Source organism: Rhinoderma darwinii, chromosome 2 (assembly GCF_050947455.1).
Source record: "Rhinoderma darwinii isolate aRhiDar2 chromosome 2, aRhiDar2.hap1, whole genome shotgun sequence".
NCBI classification, from domain to species: domain Eukaryota; kingdom Metazoa; phylum Chordata; class Amphibia; order Anura; family Rhinodermatidae; genus Rhinoderma; species Rhinoderma darwinii.
In genome coordinates this window covers 227,493,961-227,508,549 of record NC_134688.1, presented here as the reverse complement: position 1 = coordinate 227,508,549, position 14,589 = coordinate 227,493,961, and the positions used below count along the sequence as shown (strand labels likewise).

The 14,589-nt window shown below is 45.1% G+C and overlaps 1 protein-coding gene across 3 annotated transcripts in view; it reads right to left on the bottom strand.

The window, feature by feature from the left end:
- The window catches only part of RFFL (ring finger and FYVE like domain containing E3 ubiquitin protein ligase), an 82,744-nt gene extending 80,216 nt beyond the window's left edge, over positions 1–2,528 (bottom strand). Inside the window, exon 1 of one of the 3 annotated variants that reach the window (XM_075850396.1) lies at positions 2,435–2,528. The gene's annotated coding sequence lies outside the window, so the exon portion shown is untranslated. Of the gene's footprint in view, positions 1–2,372 lie in introns of all 3 variants that reach the window. The other 2 variants (XM_075850398.1, XM_075850399.1) reach the window with 2 other exon arrangements.
- Positions 2,529–14,589: the final 12,061 nt, after the last annotated feature.

The following is a 14,589-nucleotide window of genomic DNA, read 5'->3' as shown; positions in this document are numbered from 1 at the left end:
TGGCTGACCTGGCCATATTCGGATATACTTTCTGTTTAATTTCCTCACCATTTTTAAGATCTCTAAGTGCAATCAGTGAATGGAAACAGTCTTGATTAGATCCAGAGGCTAGAAACATATCCTGATTTAGTGTGTCCTACTGACAGAGCTTGTTGAGTGTATAGCAGCACTATTTTGTAATGATCAGAGCAGGTTTTAAAAGGTGCCCATACACATTAGATGAACGTCGCCCGTACCCGCCAATTTCAGCAGAACTGGCCAACCATCTAACGTGTTGGTGTATCCCGACTCTCCCCTGACAGCAGATGTCGGGGGAAAGAATGATTGGGCATGTTGGATTTCAACATGCTGGCGGCAGCTTATTCCCATCTCCCCACTGAATGTGTGTGCAGGAGTAGACAGGAGTCGGCAGGACTAGCTTTGGGTTCAACGAACATTCGTTGGATAGAAATCTTAGATGTATGGCCACCTCACGGATTGCCCGGGATTAGAATAAAGGATTAGTTTGTTTTTTTTCCGAAAAATTCCCACTCTTGTCCATGGGCTGTGTCTTGTATTGCAGCTCATTCCTATTCAAGTGAATAGGACTGAGCTGCAATACCAGACACAACCAACAGACAAGAGTGGTGCTGTTTCTGAAAAAAACAAAAAACAGAACATTTTAACTAATCCTGGACAACCCCTTTAGGCATCTGACTAAACAAAAATGACTCCATTCACTGACTGCAAACAGATCTCTAAAGCAGACAAATGTAAACTGAATATATAAGAACAGTTGCACCACATTGTTTTACTTACATAAATACAGGTTCTGAGTGCATCATATGACCACCAAGATGACAAGAAAGCACATGATCATCAGAACACTTTTCGTGCTGGTATGACACGAAACATGGAATTGTCATGCGATTTACTAGATATCCGTGTGTGCTCCATATTGTAAGGTTACACATGGTCACGAAAACACAACTAGGACAACAATAAAAAGAATTCCATCCTAGCCTCACAATTTCTAACCCAAAGACTTAGAGGCTCTGTCACCACATTATAAGTTCTCTATCTCCTACATAATGTGATCGGCGCTGTAATGTAGATAACAACACTGTTTTTATTTTGAAAATAAACAAACATTTTTGAGGAAGTTATGAGCAATGTTAGATTTAATGACATTCTTAATGCCCAATTGGGCGTTTTTTAACTTTTGACCAAGTGGGCATTGTAAAGAGAAGTGTATGACGCTGACCAATCAGTGACCAATCAGCTTCATACACTTCTCTCCATTCATGTACTCAGCACATAGTGATCTAGCGAGATCATGTTGTGCTGTCACATACACCCACATTAACTTTACTGAAGTGTCTTGACAGTGAATAGACATTCCTTCAAGCCAGGATGCGGTGTCTATTCTGAGACTTCGGTAACTATCTGAGACTATCCTGAGACTTCGGTAACGTTTGTGTGGGATTTAATCGCAGTACAGCAAGCGTAATCTCGCGAGATCACGTTGTGCAGTAATTAAGTCCCATACAAACTTTACCGAAGTGTCTGGATTGTGAATAGACATCGTGTCCTGGCTGGAAGGAATGTCTATTCACTGTCAAGACACTTCAGTAAAGTTAATGTGTGAGTAAATGACAGCACAACATGATCCCGCTAGATCACTAATGTGCTGAGTACATGAATGGAGAGAAGTGTATGAAGCTGATTGGTCACTGATTGGTCAGCGTCATACACTTCTCTCCACAACGCCCACTTGGTCAAAAGTTAAAAAAGAAAGTATTTAGCAGAAATATAAAATTGTTCATAACTTGCTGAAAAATGATCATTTTTCAAAATAAAAAACACTGCTGTTATCTACATTACAGCGCTGATCACATTATGTAGAAGATAGGGCACTTATAATGTGGTGACAGAGCCTCTTTAATGGGTATACCACCATACACGTGACGTTCCCACCGCAAACATGCATGATATATCACAGTCATGGCGTTCCTTCCTTGACATCATGAGGTCAGCTAAAGAGATCAAGAAAACAAACTTTAAAAGTAATAAATGAAGAAATGTGACCTCAAAGAATCTATTTACTTGAGGACAATATAAAACCACAATTCACTGCTGCCCTCACTATAGTCTACAGAACCCAACTTTAAACAGGCACTTTAGCCCTTCCAGCCATAAAGCGAGTTGACCAGTTGTCATAGCCAATAGAAAGCCTTCTCCATGACTATGTGCCACCTAGAGCTGGGGTGGTACATCTTTCCTTGTGAAACTTTACCCACGAAGTACACACAGCGCTTCCTGGTGTAACTTCTTCCTACTGACTGAGGCTACGGGCACAGAACACTTGTTGCACTTATATCAGGATATGGTACCTGTGTAGATGCCAGGGACACAGGAGCCCCTCACTCCCCCTCCCCGGAGCTCTACTACTCACAGATCCTAATAGGTCCACAGCAGCGGCATGTTCCGACCACCAGTCAGCAGGAAGAGCCGAGCAGTCGCTAAACGTGGGTGGGACAAAGCAACGCCCTCTGCTAAACGCCGGACCAATAACAGAAGAGAACTCACTTATAACCACGCCCCTAAAAGTATGGGCCAACTTGGGCTGTCTCGCCCCGCAGCTGATTCAATCACGTGGTGTACAGCCTAGATGGAAATACGTGACTGCTGCTTGTCAGCCATACCTCATTCTGTGACGTCACACACGTTTGTCTATGGTCGTTACGATGGAGACTGGGTAAATGGTATAGTGAGCCGGAAGAGTTGTAACTGCGGAGAAGCCCAGATGTTCTCCCTGTCCAAGACATGTCTCTTCTCCTGGCATTGTTGTAGGACTGTTCAGAGTAGCTTCTTCCCTGGGGTTCCCGGGAGCTTGTAACTTAGTAGTAGGGTTTTCTCTACACTATCTACGTGTGTCTCGTTACACTATGAATGAATGTGCTGCTGCATGGTTATGTGGTTATGTTTTATCATGGAAACTGTGCAATTCATACCTTCCAACTTGTGGATGGAGAGAAGAGGGACACAAGTGGCATGCAGTTTGTGTGCTATTTTTCCAGGGGCCTTGGTGCCCTTTAAGGCCTTGTTCACACAGTGCAGATTTTTGCATGCATTTTTTTTTTTTAAACCAGAATTGTACGCAGGAGAGGAGGCACTTTATATATTTCATCTGTTTAGGTTCCGTTCCTGGCTTAAAAAAATACATTCAAATCTGCACTGTGTTAACAGGGTCTAAAGGTGACAGCCAGTGGCGTAACTACCGCGGTAGCAGCAGTAGCGGCTGCTACGGGGCCCGGGGCTTGAGGGGGCCCGGTGGCGCCGCTAGCAGCCGTTATGGCTACTACAGCGGTAGCGCCGCTACTGTGGGGCCCGCGACGCCGAGCCTTACACAGGCCCTCTCATGCCTGTAGGTGTCGCTAGCACCGGAGGGGGCCCCAGTGCTAGCGGCAGCCAAATACATGTATTAGCACTGAATGGCCGGGCATGTTCCGTGCCTGACCATCCAGTGCCTTACAATGACACTGATTGGCTAGCGGCGCGATGACATCATCGCGCCGCTTCCATGCTTGGAAGGTGCTGATTGGCGGGGCAAGTCATTCTGCCCCGCCAATCGGCGTCATTGGAGGACGCTCGTTCAGCTCCTGCAGACATGCTCAGAAGAGAGCATGTCTGCATCGCCAGTGAACAGCGTGGGAACCGGCGAATGTGAGTATGTCAAGTTTTTTTTTTTCCCCTCATAAAAATGTGAATGGCATTATCTATAGTGGGGGGGGGGGTCATCTTTATGTGGGCTATTATATATAGGGGGTCTATATGTGGGGCAGTAGCTACAGGGGGGTCTATATGTGGGGCAGTAGCTACAGGGGGGTCTATATGTGGGGTAGTAGCTACAGGGGGGTCTATATGTGGTTGTGTGGGCCATTATATACAGGGGGGTCTATATGTGGGGGTGGGGGCCACTATATACAGGGGGCTCTATATGTGGGCCATTATATACAGGGGGCTCTATATGTGGGCCACTATATACAGGTGGGGGTCTATATGTGGGCCACTATATACAGGGGGGTCTATATGTGGGACACTATATACAGGGGTGGGTTACCTGTGGGGCACTATATACAGGGGGGTCTATATGTGGGACACTATATACAGGGGTGGGTTACCTGTGGGGCACTAGCAACAGGGTGGCTATATGTAGTGCACAGTCTACAGGGGTGGGCTATATGTGGGACACTATATACAGGGGGAGCTATATGTGAGACACTATATACAGAGGTGGGCTATACGTGGAGCACTAACTATAGGGGAAGCTATATGTAGGGCAGCACGGTGGCTCAGTGGTTAGCACTATTGCCTTGCAGCTCTGGAGTCCATATGTGGGCACTATCTATAGGGGCTTCTATGTAGGTCACTATCTACAGGGGGCATGTTGTGTGTTTGTGACAGTTATATTTAGATGTGTTGAGAATTTTAACTTTGTTTATAGGAGCAGAAATGTTTTAAAAGTGAGAAGCTGAAGACATCTGAACGGAAAACTGCAGAAATGGGTCATGGCCGGGAGAAATCCATCATAGATGTCTGAACCGGAGGGAGAAGAAAAGAACTACAATCTGAGACGTCACCGGTGAGTCACTTAATGTAAATGTTTATTCTGCCTCTAATCAGTAATGTAGTCACTGTATGATCTGCAGCGAGATGATGGTGATAGGATTTTTTTTGTGAAACCGCATCTCCCAGCATATCCTTACCATTGTTCAGGCCATGCTGGGAGCTGTAGTTTTACGCCGTACAAACCTATACGCAGTGGCGTAACTACCGCTATAGCAGCCGTAGCGACTTCTACAGATCCTGCAGCATGAGGGGGCCCGTGCCACCCGCCGGCACGGCCCCCTCCCATGGCCGCAGGCTCCGCTAGCAGCCGCTATAGCTGCTACAGCGCGACGCCACTGAAGGGGTTGTTCCTACATAAGACATGTATCCCCTATCCACAGGATAGGGGATACATGTGTGATCGCTGGCAGGGATGAGGAGAACAGGGGACCAAAAGTCCCCCCTAAGTTCTCCATGACAAACCTCAGACTTCCGGGGTCTGTGTCGGCAGCTCCGTAGAAATGAATGGAGCGCCGGTCGCGCTTGTGCGCATGCGTGACTAGCGCTCCTTTCATTTTTATTGAACTGCGCAGACGCCGGAAGTCCGAGGTTAGTCATGGAGAACTTCGGGGGACTTTCGGTCCCCCGTTCTCCTTATCGCTGCCAGCGATCACACATGTATCCCCTATCCTGTGGATAGGGGATGCATGTCTTTTGTAGGACAAACTATAGGCCGTTTTTTTTTGGGGGGGGGGGGCTATATGGCGTTATCTACAGAGGGGTTCTGTATGGCGTTATCTACAGGGGGGCTGTATGGCGTTATCTACAGGGGGGGCTGTATGGCGTTATCTACAGGGGGGGCTGTATGGCGTTATCTACAGAGGGGGTCTGTATGGCGTTATCTACAGGGGGGCTGTATGGCGTTATCTGCAGGGGGCTGTGTATGGTGCTATCTATAGGGGGGCGCTGTGTGGTGGAATCTATAGGGAGGCACTATCTACAAGGGGGGGGGGTTGTGTGATTCCCAGCAGAGGGGGGGCCCCAGTCAAAAGTTTGCTATGGGGCCCAGTCTTTCCTAGTTACGCCCCTGGTGACAGCCCCAGTTACCAACAGCTGAGCAATTTGCTAATATGTGCTAATACTCTCCCCACGGATATTTATTGTGCAGATGACCGCAGCAAATGATGCTGCCACCTACAGGTTGCTCTAGTCCTGCCACCTTTAAAACAGGAAACAAGTCTGCTTAGGTTTTCTCTATATAGCTCCCTACGATTTGTCATGCCCCAAAAAATACATAACCTATAAACCCATAGGAACTTTGCTCTGTTTTGGCCTTGCTAAATTAAGTGGCTTGTATATCAAGTGGAGTTACTAAACCGGATTGATTTGCTGTGTTCCTGTGTGTAAAACTGCGTTTGATATATGAATTGAGTGCTTGCTAACAGAAGTTTGCAAAACGGACACAATTTAAAACCCTTTTTTCCTTCTTAGGCCCTATTCACACAAAGTGTTTCCCGGGCCGTCAAAAAATGAGACATGCCCTATTTTCGCCCGTTCACCCGGCTCCCATATGTCTATGGGGCCGGATAATACACGGCCATCACTTGAATATGCTCCTAGTGACGGCCGTGTATTCTGTCGCTCCCTCTCTCCTCCTCCTCACAGTGCGAAGTGGATGTGAGGAGGGTATTTTTTTGCTCCCTGTAGGAGCGGAATCCCCAAGCTTCGGCAACGCTGTGGTCGGGGATTAGGGATTACGCTAAAGGAGAAGTCCTTGACTTCACTGTCCATATATGGATACAGTGACGTCAGGGAATTCTGAAGCGAATCCCCGGCGATGTGGCCAGTGTTTCCACTCCAGGAGAAGTCCCATACTTCACTCTCCGTATATGGACATAGTGACGTCAGGGACTTCTGAAGCGGAATCCCCAGCACTGTGGCCGGGGATTCCGATCCAGAAGGAGTCTCTCACTTCACTGTCCATATATGGACAGTGAAGTGAGGGACTTCTCCTAGAACTGTCCCCTACAGGAAAGTAGGGGGGTGCCATCTATGGGTGGTGACTATGTACAAGGGGAGCTGTGTGGCATTGCTGTGTGTACTACCTACAGGGGGGCTGTGTGGCATTGCCTACAGGGGGGCTGTGTGGCATTGCCTACAGGGGAGCTGTGTGGCATTGCCTACAGGGGGGCTGCGTGACAATGCATACAGGGGGCTGTGTGGCATTAACTACAATGGGGGCTGTGTGGCACTACCTATAGGGAGGCTGTGGTGTTATCTACAGAGGGAAGTGTGTGGCAAAAAATTTACAAATGAAATTCATCCGATTTTAAAATAAACATGGAAAAAAACGGATACAAAACGGCCGTTTTTATCGGCCGCCACTCGAACCCTGTCGTGTGAATAGAGCCTTAGCTTCTGTCCTGCTGTGCAGTTGACTAGGGGGAGGGGTTAATTGCTTTCAGGTGATATAAATTAGCCTGCAGGCCTCAGTTGTCTTTGCTCTGTTTTGGCCTTGCTAAATTAAGTGGCTTGTATATCAAGTGGAGTTACTAAACCGGAGTTGAAAAGAGGAGTTAAAGTCCCTGTAGGTACCCTTCTTTTCTTTTAATTTAAGTTTTTTTGTAACTGAGATAATGGACAGCAAGATTGGAGGTTTTCTTCAGTGCACAGTTTGCCATATGTATGCAGGACTGGAGCCGGAGTTCCAGGGTGAATACCTCTGTGGCAGATGTGAGCATGTTGGTCACCTGGAAGCTCGCATTAGAGATCTGAAGGAGCAGAATGCAACACTGAGGACGATAGACAATCTTGAGCGGAGCATGTTGCTCACAGAGCACGCAGTTAGTGGGGTAGACCCGGAGGGTGAAGACATGGGTCAGCAGGACCAGGCAAATAACTGGGTTAATGTAGATAGGGGCAGTGGAATGGGGTTCAAGAAAAGGAAGGCCAATCCTGTTTCTGCTATTCCAAGCAAAATTGCCAAGTTGGGTGATGATGCGAGGGTGTCAGTCTCAGAAATGGCAGCCCTAGTGGATACTGATCTCCCTAACAGCCGGGAGAACAGCCCAGCTAGTAGTCGGCGGGATGGTAATGCAGGTAAGGCAAGACAATTAGTAGTTTTAGGAGGTTCTATAATCAGGAAGACTGATAGAATAATTTGTTGCCAAGACCGCCTCAACCGAATGGTTTGCTGTCTCCCTGGTGCCAGGGTTCGGTATGTGGTGGAACGGGTGGACAAATTGCTGGGAGGGGCTGGTGATGATCCAGCTATCGTGGTCCATGTGGGTACCCACGACAGAATAAATGGTTGGCTGGAGGGAGCCTTAAGAATAATTTTAAAGAACTAGGTTACAAGCTGAATTGAAGGACCTGGAAGGTTGTATTCTCAGGAATACTGCCTGTGCCATGCGCATCATAGGAAAGACACTGTGTGCTCAGGGAGTTAAATGCATGGCTGAAGTCTTGGTGTAGAGGAGAAGGCTTTGGGTTCCTAGAGCATTGGGCTGACTTTTCATTGGGGTACAAACTGTATTCTGCAGATGATTTGCACCTAAATGGAAGGGGGTCCGCTGTGCTGGGGGAAAGAATTCTAGCTGGGGTTGTGGATTATTTAAACTAGGGCTGAGGAGGGAGGACAATGTAGAAAATAAAGGGGTAGTTAGGTTAGAGAGGGGTCAGACTATATTGGTGGGGGGAGAAACAGACGGTGCGGAGAGGACTAGGCAACAAGATAAGGAGATCCTTTCGTTACAAAACAGCAGTGAAAATAAAAATGCCCAAATAATGTCAAATAATCACATTTCTGAAACAAAGTGAAAAATTGAAAGGCAAGTTAAAGTGTGTTTTCACAAATGGCAGAAGTCTAGCAGGCAAAATGGGGGAGCTGGAGGCCTTGGTACTGGAAGATAATATAGATATAGTTGGTGTTGCTGAAACATGGCTGGACTCTTCACATGACTGGGCTGTAAATCTACAGGGTTTTATGCGGCTTTGGAAAGACAAATAGGAAAGGTGGTGGTGTATGTCTGTATGTGAGAAATGATATGAAGGCGAGTGTGAAAGAGACATTAGAGGGTGAAGATTGTGAGGAGGTTGAAACCTTGTGGGTGGAATTAGAAAGGGAGGTAATCACTGAAAATTTTTATTTTTGGTGTAATCTATAGACCCCCCAATATAACCGAGTAGATGGAAGGTCAGCTATATAAACAGATGGAGCGGGCTGCACAGGCGGGTACTGTAGTGATAATGGGAGATTTAAATTTCCGGGATATTAATTGTTGTCATGGTTCGGCTTCAACTGCAAAGGGGAGAAATTTCCTCAACCTTTTGCAAGAAAATTTTATGGGCCAGTTTGTGGAAGACCCGACTAGAGGTGAAGCTCTGTTGGATCTGGTCATTTCTAATAATGCCGAGCTTGTTGGGAACGTCAATGTTCGTGAAAACCTCGGTAACACTGATCATAATATAGTTACATTTTACCTATACTGTAAAAAACAAACACTGGATGGGAGGGCAAAAACACTTAATTTTAAGAAGGCCAATTTCTCCAGGATGAGGGCTGCAATTCAGGATATAGACTGGGAAGAACTAATGTCAAATAATGGTACAAATGATAAATGGGAGATTTTCAAATCTACTTTGGGTAATTATAGTGCAAAATGTATTCCTAAAGGTAACAAGTATAAACGACTAAAATTAAACCCCACATGGATTACACCTTCTGTATAAAGGGCAATGCATGACAAAAAAAAAGGGTATTTGAAAAATACAAATCTGAGGGTACAGCTATAGCCTTTGTAAATGATAAAGAGCTTAATAAAATCTGTAAAAAGGTAATAAAATCCTCAAAAATACAAAATGAAAGGCAGGTGGCCAAGAATAGTAAAACAAATCCCAAAAAATTCTTCAACTATATAAATGCAAAAAAGCCAAGGTCTGAACATGTAGGACCCCCTAGATAGTGGTAATGGGGAGTTGGTCACAGGGGATCAAGAGAAGGCAGAGGTACTAAATGGGTTATTTAGCTCTGTATATACAACAGAAGAAAGAGCAGCTGATGTAGCTGGTGCCAGTGCTTTTAATACATCAGTTGATATACTGAATTGGCTGAATGTAGATATGGTCCAAGCCAAGTTAAATAAAATAAATGTGCACAAGGCCCCGAGACCAGATGGGTTACACCCTAGAGTTCTGAAAGAGCTTAGTTCAGTTATTTCTGTCCCGCTCTTTATAATATTTAGAGATTCTCTAGTGACTGGTATAGTGTCAAGGGACTGGCGCAGGGCAAATGTGGTGCCTATTTTCAAAAAGGGTTCTAGGTCTTCCCCGGGTAATTATAGACCAGTTAGCTTAACATCCATTGTGGGGGAAATGTTTGAGGGGCTATTGAGGGACTATATATAGAATTATGTGACAATAAACAGTATTATACGTGAGAGCCAGCACGGTTTTACGAAGGACAGAAGTTGTCAAACCAACCTGATATGTTTTTATGAAGAGGTGAGCAGAAGCCTAGACAGAGGGCCCGCTATGGATATAGTGTTTTTGGACTTTGCAAAGGCATTTGACACTGTCCCTCATAGACGTCTAATGGGTAAATTAAGGACTATAGGTTTAGAAAGTAGAGTTTGTAATTGGATTGAGAATTGGCTGAAAGACCGTATCCCGAGAGTTGTGGTCAATGATTCCTACTCTGAATGGTCCACGGTTATAAGTGGTGTACCCCAGGGTTCCGTGCTGGGACCACTATTATTCAACTTATTTATTAATGATATAGAGGATGGGATTAATAGCACTATTTGTATTTTTGCAGATGACACCAAGGTATGTAATATAGTTCAGACTATGGAAGATGTTCGTGAAATGCAGGCAGATTTAAACAAACTAAGTGTTTGGGAATCCACTTGGCAAATGAGGATTAATGTAGATAAATGTAAAGTTATGCACCTGGGTACTGTCGTGGAAATCCATCGCTCAAAATATATTAGACTGAAATTTATACGAGTCCAAACAGACTCTCAAGGCCAGACCCCATTAGTCAGTATCCTAATTAGGATATTTCACCGATATATATCGAGAGAGGAGAAGAAAACACACAGACACGCTGATATGTTCAAAATGCTCTTCTGAAGGATTTATTACCAAACTCAAACTGTTAAACTGAAATTCAGAAGGGGTGTAGGCTTGAGGTTAACCAATCAGAGACAATGTAACAATATTTGTTATTCAGTAAAAAGCATACAATAAAATACATCCCAGATACATCATCATAATTCTTCACACATTAGGTTTTGCAGGTGTCTTATCTCTTTTGGACAGAATATTCTCGTGGAGATGGGGTAGACCTTCCCTCACGCATACTTGCCACCCTCCCATCTCCCTCCCTGTCCATTCCTTACCAACTTCGTATGGGAACCAAGGTCAAAGATAAAACATACGAAATCAACATTACTTGTATTAAAGGAACAATGACTTTTCTATTCACTACAATAAAACCAAGATGGGAACTCCAGACAAGATGGCTGCTGCACGAAACTAAATCATTTAAACATTATCATCACTTTCACATAATACATATCTTAGTAATTCGGCATCCTGCTTGATAATTCACAATGTAATTTCATACAGAGAATATAAGCAAATAAATCATCCTTCACAATACGAACAACCTGCATGCATCATATGTCCTAGGGGGAGCTATACTGGGGGGGGGGGGTCACTTGTTGAGAAGGATCTGTGTGTACTTGTAGATCATAAACTAAATAACAGCATGCAGTGTCAATCAGCTGCTTCAAAGGCCAGCAGGATATTGTCGTGCATTAAGAGGTATGGACTCGCGGGACTAGGATATAATATTACCGCTTTACATAGCATTAGTGAGGCCTCGTCTAGAATATGCAGTTCAGTTCTGGGCTCCAGTTCATAGAAAGGATGCCCTGGAGTTGGAAAAAATACAAAGAAGAGCAACGAAGCTAATAAGGGGCATGGATAATCTAAGTTATGAGGAAAGATTAAAAGAATTAAACCTATTTAGCCTTGAAAAAAGACGACTAAGGGGGGACATGATTAACTTATATAAATATATTAATGGCACATACAAAAAATATGGTGAAATCCTGTTCCATGTAAAACCCCCTCAAAAAACAAGGGGGCACTCCCTCCGTCTGGAGAAAAAAAAGGTTCAACCTGCAGAGGCGACAAGCCTTCTTTACTGTAAGAACTGTGAATCTATGGAATAATCACCACAGGAGCTGGTCACAGCAGGGACAGTAGATGGCTTTAAAAAAGGCAAAGATAATTTCCTAGAACAAAAAAATATTAGCTCCTATGTGTAGACATTTTTACCTTCCCTTTTCCCATCCCTTGGTTGAACTTGATGGACATGTGTCTTTTTTTTTCAACCGTACTAACTATCTAACTCCACAAATAGACCAGGCATATAAAGCTCAATATATATTTTTGCCTCTCTGCCTTTCATCAGCCATAACTTCTTTTTATTTTTTCATTTACGTGGCTGAATGAGGCCTTGTTTTATGCGACAGAAATAGTAATTTTTTTTTCCCCACAGTTTGGGGGTAAAAAAAAAAATAATTTACGGCGTGAATACAGAAAAATGCGATTCTCTGCATTGTTTTTCTTGTTTATTTTTTATCCCGTTCACATTTCACGCTAAATAACCCATTATATTAATTCTTCAGGTTATTGCGGTCGTGTAGATGTGTAGGTTTTTTGTTTTTATTTAGTGTAGGGCAATAAAATGTATTTTATGCAAAATAATGACTTTTTTGCCCAGCCAATCAGCTCCTTTCATAGACGCTGTGTTCAACCCCCTGGAGACCTGCGCAGAAGAGAGCAGGTCTCCATGGCTGCCGGACGGCGTGGGAGCGGGAATAAGGTGAGTTTGAAATTATTCTTTTTTTTTATTGTAATAGAAGTGTGGCTGTATCTGCGGGGGGGACTTTGTCTACACGGGGGACTTTATCTACGGGGGGGCTATATACAGGGGGACTATATCTACAGGGGGTGGGCTATATACAGGGGGACTATATCTACAGGGGGTGGGCTATATACAGGGGGACTATATCTACAGGGCTGGGCTATATACAGGGGAACTATATCTACAGGGCTGGGCTATATACAGGGGGACTATATCTAAAGGGCTGGGCTATATACAGGGGGACTATATCTACAGGGCTGGGCTATATACAGGGGGACTATATCTGCTGGGCTATATACAGGGGGTGTCTATCTACAGGGGGACTATATCTACAGGGGGTGGGCGATATACAGGGGGACTATATCTACAGGGGGTGGGCTATATACAGGGGGACTATCTACAGGGCTGGGCTATATACAGGGGGACTATATCTACAGGGCTGGGCTATATACAGGGGGACTATATCTACAGGGCTGGGCTATATACAGGGGGACTATATCTACAGGGCTGGGCTATATACAGGGGGACTATATCTGCTGGGCTATATACAGGGGTACTATATCTACAGGGGGGCTATATCTACAGGGGGACTATATCTACAGGGGGGCTATATACAGGGGGACTATATCTGCTGGGCTATATACAGGGGGACTATATCTACAGGGGGCTATATACAGGGGGACTATATCTACAGGGGGGCTATATACTGGAGTGGGCTGTCTATAGAGCACCATATACAGGGGTGGGCTATATAGTATATAGCCCCCTGTAGATATAGCCCACCCCTGTATATGGTGCTCCATAGATAGCCCACCCCAGTATATAGCCCCCCCTGTAGATATAGTCGCCCTGTATATAGCCCAGCCCTGTAGATATAGCCCCCTGTAGATATATTCCCCCTGTATATAGCCCACCCCTGTATATAGCCCCCCTATGTATAGCCCACCCCTGTAGATATAGCCCACCCTTGTGTATAGCCCACCCCTGTATATAGCCCCCCTGTGTATAGCCCACCCCTGTAGATATAGCCCCCCTGTGTATAGCCCAGCCCTGTAGATATGGTCCCCCTGTAGATATGGTCCCCCTGTAGATATGGTCCCCCTGTAGATAGCCCACCCCTGTATATAGTCCCCCTGTAGATATAGCCCACCCCTGTATATAGTATCCCACAAATAGCTCCCCCTATAGTGTTCCACAGAAAGCCCACCCCTGTATATAGCCCCCTTGTACATATAGCCCACCCCTGTATATAGTGCTCCACAGATAGCCCACCCTTGTATATAGTATATACAGGGGTGGGCTATCTGTGGAGCACTATATACAGGGGTGGACTATATGTACAAGGTGGGGCTATATACAGGGGTGGGCTATCTGTGAAACACTATATACAGGGGTGGACTATATGTGGAGCACTATATACAGGGGTGGGCTATATCTACAGGGGGGCTACATACATGGTTGGGCTATCTGTAGAGCTCTATATACAGGGGTGGGCTATATCTACAGGGGGCTATATACAGGGGTGGGCTATCTGTAGAGCACTATAGGGGGAGTTATTTGTGGGACACTATATACAGGGGTGGTCTATATGGGGGCACTATCTACAGGGGCTCTATGGCAGGCACTATCTACAGGGGGCTCTATGGCAGGCACTATCTACAGGGGGCAGAGTGTGTGTGTGGGACACGGTGTATGGTGCTATTATAATTAGAGGTGCAGTGTTTGGCGCTATTATATATAGGGGCGTGGTGTGTGGTATAATGATAACTTTATATTTATTTATAGGTGCAGAAATGTTGGAAAAGTGAAAAGCTGAAGACATGTGAGCGGCAAACTGCAGAAATGGACCAGGAGAATTCATCATAGAGGTCTGGACCAAATGGAGAAAAAGAACTAGAATCTGAGACGTCACCGGTGAGTCACTTAATGTAAATGTTCACTCTGCCTCTAATCAGTACTGTAGTCGCTGTATGATCTGCAGCGAGATGATTATGATAGGATTTATTTTTTGTGAAACGGCATCTCCCAGCATATCCTCACCATTGTTCGGGCTATGCTGG